The sequence below is a fragment of the Oncorhynchus clarkii genome, chromosome 13 (genome assembly GCF_045791955.1).
Source record: "Oncorhynchus clarkii lewisi isolate Uvic-CL-2024 chromosome 13, UVic_Ocla_1.0, whole genome shotgun sequence".
NCBI lineage: Eukaryota > Metazoa > Chordata > Actinopteri > Salmoniformes > Salmonidae > Oncorhynchus > Oncorhynchus clarkii.
The window spans coordinates 60037724-60042723 of record NC_092159.1 but is presented as its reverse complement, the minus strand read 5'-3'; the positions used below and the strand labels follow the sequence as shown (position 1 = coordinate 60042723).

The 5000-nt window shown below is 44.5% G+C and overlaps 1 protein-coding gene across 1 annotated transcript in view; it reads left to right on the top strand.

The window, feature by feature from the left end:
• LOC139365185 (protein kinase C, alpha, b) overlaps window positions 1-5000 on the top strand; it is a 230042-nt gene that overhangs the window by 118828 nt on the left and 106214 nt on the right. The gene's annotated exons all lie outside the window — the stretch shown is intronic.

Sequence of the window (5000 nt, the reverse complement as noted above, 5' to 3'; positions counted from 1 at the left end):
CTCACACTGCTCGTTGTCTAATAGCTAACACTCCTTTCATGAAGGCACCAGTAATGGTGTTTTTAAACTCTGCCTGATATCTTAAAGGACGTTTCCTTGTGGAGAAAATAAAGTCTAAGTCTAATTATAGCATCACAGACACCTTGACAGAATGTCAAAACAACATGGTATATTTGGCAGTTAAGTGTCTCCCATAAAATAGATAGATAGATAGATGCTATGTTCAGACACCTACAGAGAGATGAACCTGGGGAAGAGTCCCCTAAGCAAGCTGTTCACAAACACAAACCCAGGATAGAAACACAATTAGACCCAATTGGACACATTGGAAAGAATTAACAAACAAAAAAGCAGAGCAAACTAGAATGCTATTTGGCCCTAAACAGCGAGTAAACAGTGGCAGAATATATATATATATTATTTTACCCCTTTTTCTCCCCAATTGGTAGTTACAGTCTTGTCTCATCGCTGCAACTCCCGTACGGCCTCGGGAGAGGCGAATGTCGAGAGCCACACTGCCCGCTTATCCCGGAAGCCAGCCACATCAATGTGTTGGAGGAAACACCGTACACCTGGCAACCGGCCTGCCACAGGAGTCGCTAGAGCGCGATGGAACAAGGACATCCCTGCCGGCCAAACCCTCCACTAACCTGAACGATGCTGGGCCAATTGTGCGCCGCCCCATGGGACTCCCGGTCCCGGCCGGCTGCGACAGAGCCTGGACTTGAACCAGGATCTCTAGTGGCACAGCTAGCACTGCGATGCAGAGTCTTAGGCCACTGCTCCCCTCAGTGGCAGACTATCTGACCACTGTGACTGTACCAAAATGAAAGACATATTTGACTATGCACAGACTCAGTGAACATAGCCTTGCTATTGAGAGAGGCCGCGGTTGGCAGACCGCGGTTGGCAGACCTGGCTCTCAAGAGAAGACCGGCTATGTTCACACTGCCCACAAAATGATGTGGAAACTGTACTCCTAACCTCCTGCCAAATGTATGACCATATTAGAGACACATATTTCCCTCAGATTACACAGACCCACAAAGAATTAGAAAACAATTTCAATTTTGATGAACTCCCATACCTATTGGGTGAAATTACACAGTGTGCCATCACGGTACCAAGATTTGTGACCTGTTGCCAGAGGAAAAGGGCAACCAGTGAAGAACAAACACCATTGTAAATACAACCCATATTTATGTTTATTTATTTTCAATTCTGTTCTTTAACTATTTGCACATTGTTACACCCCTGTATATAGCCATAATATGATATTTTAAATGTCTCTATTCCTTTGGAACTTTGTGAGTGTAATGTTTACTGCTCATTTATATAGTTTGTTCCCATGCCAATAAATCCCTTGGAATTGAAGAGAGAGAGAGAGCAAGAGGAGACCTATTCCCAGTGGTAATCTCTGGCTGTACTGGCCCTGTCTGTCTGAGAGGTTTGGTCAGCATCCTTACACAACGATCTGGAAATAGAAGTGTTAGCATTCTCTTGTAATCCTGTTGGGAGGCTAAACCATTACTTTCCCATGGACTTTTAACGCTATCCAACACAAACAAGAAAGCAGGGTGGGTCAGTGGTGTGTTGACTGTGGGCACTGATACTGCATGAAAATAAATGTGCTACAGTAGTAGTATACAGATGTAGGGTTTTAATTTGATCACCCTGTAGTTGTGGGAAATTATTCAAGTTTTAAAAAAGCTTCTAAAGTTTTATATGTCCACTTTAAAAGCTCAGACTTTATTTGCCCTAACAAAAATGTTATCAACCCCTATAGAAATGTTAATTAATGTTAATTAATTATAATCCACACAATAATTAAAATGTCCTGCTGCTGCAGGATTATTCTCTTGCTGTGATTAGCTGGTCAAATTAAGATCCTACATTTGTATAGGGATATCTTGCAGCCGTGTTGGCTTATGTAACGTGATAAGAAGAGGTTCCTGTAGTGTGTGTGTGCGTGTGCATGCATATTGCTGTGGACGTGCATGTGTGTGCTCGTGCACGCGTGCAGACAGACAGAGAGTGTCTGGGGCCCGACCGGCGAGAGGGAGCTGACCTATTCATCAGACTGGAGGCGCAGACAGCCTAGTGTGAAATGTCACCACCAGGGAGGGGGGCCATGGGAGGGCTGGCAGAGAGGGGAGGGGGAGAGGAGTGATAGAGGTAAGGAAAAGATAAGGACAGAGAGAGAGAGAGAGAAAGAGGGAGAGAGAGAGAGAAGGATAGAGAGAGAGAGAGTACTTTAACTATTTGCACATCGTTTAACTATATCACACCTGCTGTCTCTACCTCTGAATGCTCGGCTATGAAAAGCCAACTGACATTTACTACTGAGGTGCTGACCTATTGCACCCTCTACTGTGATTATTACTATTTGACTCCCCTTGGCCATGTTCTGTTATAATCTCCACCCGGCACAGCCAGAAGAGGACTGCCCATCCCTCAGAGCCTGGTCCCTCTCTAGGTTTCTTCCTAGGTTCCTGCCCTTTTCATTAATTTACACACAATACCTCATAATGACAAAGCAAAAACAGGATTTTAAAAATGTTTGCAAATTCATAAAAATAAAAAAATGACATATTACATTTACATGAGTACTCAGACCCTTTACTCAGTACTTTGTTGAAGCGCCTTTGGCAGCGATTACAGCCTCGAGTCTTATTGGGTATGAAACTTGGCACACCTGTATTTAGGGAGTTTCTCCTATTCTTCTCTGCAGATCCTCTCAAGCTATGTCAGGTTGGATGGGGAGCGTCGCTGCACAGCTATTTTCAGGTCACTCCAGAGATGTTCAATCGGGTTCAAGTCCGGGCTCTGACTGGGCCATTCAAGGTAAATTCAGAGACTTGTTCTGAAGCCACTCCTGCATTGTCTTGGCTGTGTGCTTATGGCCATTGTCCTGTTAGAAGGTGAACCTTCACCCCAGTCTGAGGTCCTGAGAGCTCTTGAGCAGGTTTTCATCAAGGATCTCTCTGAACGTTCATCTTTCCCTCAATCCTAACTAGTCTCCCAGTCGCTGCCGCTGAAAAACATTCCCAAAGCATGATGCTGCCACCACCATGCTTCACCATAGGGATGGTGCCAGGTTTCCTCCAGACAGGACGCTTGGCATTCAGGCCAAATAGTTCAATCTTGGTTTCTTCAGCCCAGAGAATCTTGTTTCTCATGGTCTGAGAGTCTTTAGGTGCCTTTTGGCAAACTCCAAGCAGGCTATCATGTGCCTTTTATTGAGGAGTGGCTGCCGTCTGGCCACTCTACCATAAAGGTCTGATTGTTGGAGTGCTGCAGAGATGGTTGTCCTTCTGGAAGGTTCTACCATCTCCACAGAGGAACTTTGGAGCCCTGTCAGAGTGACCATCAAATTCTTGGTCACCTCCCTGACCAATGACCTTCTCCCCTGATTGCTCAGTTTAGCTGGGAGGCCTTAGTGGTTCCAAACTTCTTCCATTTAAGAATGATGGAGGCCACTGTGTTCTTGGGGACCTTCAATGCTGCAGAAAGTTTGTGGTACCCTTCCCCAGATCTGTGCCTCGACACAATCCTGTCTGGGAGCTCTATGTACAATTCCTTTGACCTCATGGCTTTTTGCTCTGACATGCATTGTCAACTGTAGAGCCTTATATAGACAGGTGTGTGCCTTTCCAAATCATATCCAATCAATTGAATTTACCACGTGTCAATGTTAACAGGATGCACCTGAGCTCAATTTTGAGTCTCATAGCAAAGGGTAAGAATCCTTATGTAAATAAGGTATTTCTGTTTTTTATGTTTAATGCATTTGCAAATATTTCTAAAAAACGTGTTTTTGCTTTGTCATTATTGGGTACTGTGTGTAGATTGATGAGGGAAAAAAGTGATTTAATCCATTTTAGAATAAGGCTGTAACTGTCACACCCTGATCTGTTTCACCTGTCCTTGTGCTTGTCTCCACCCCCCTCCAGGTGTTGGCCATGTTCCCCTCTTATAGCTCTGTATTTATACCTGTGTTTTCTGACTGTCTGTGCCAGTTCGTGTTGTTTGTTCAAGCCAACCAGCGTATTGTGTCTCAGCTCCTGCCTTTTCCAGTTTCTTTTTTCTCGTCCACCTGGTTTTGACCCTTGCCTGTCCTGACTCCGAGCCCACCTGGTTTTGACCCTTGCCTGTCCTGACTCCGAGCCCACCTGGTTTTGACCCTTGCTTGTCCTGACTCCGAGCCCACCTGGTTTTGACCCTTGCCTGTCCTGACTCCGAGCCCACCTGGTTTTGACCCTTGCCTGTCCTGACTCCGAGCCCACCTGGTTTTGACCCTTGCCTGTCCTGACTCCGAGCCCACCTGGTTTTGACCCTTGCCTGTCCTGACTCCGAGCCCACCTGGTTTTGACCCTTGCCTGTCCTGACTCCGAGCCCACCTGGTTTTGACCCTTGCCTGTCCTGACTCCGAGCCCACCTGGTTTTGACCCTTGCCTGTCCTGACTCTTGATCCGTGATAGTAACATAACAACATTTTGGAAAAAGTCAAGGTATCTGAGTACTCTCTGAATGCACTGTATTACCATAATATAACACTTGACATTTTTGTAATGTTTACTGTTCAGCTTTGATTGTTTATTTCACTTTTGTTTATTATCTATTTCACTAGCTTTGTCAATATAAACATGTTTCCCTTGCCAATAAAGCCCTTTGAATTGAGAGAGAGAGAGAGAGAGAGAGAGAACACCATTGTAAATACAATCCATATTTATGTTTGTTTATTTTCCCTTTTGTACTGTTTGCACTATTTGCACATTGTTACAACACTGTATATAGACATCATATGACATTTGAAATGTCTTTATTCTGTTGGAACTTGTGTGAGTGTAATATTTACTGTAAACATATGTTTCCCATGCCAATAAAGCCCCTTGATTTCCTTTTGTGATGAGTTGATTATCTAAGTTTGTGTAATTGGTTTTAATTCATTGCAGGATGGACAGTAACATCTGTCTGGAGGGTTTGAGGGTAGTGACAGC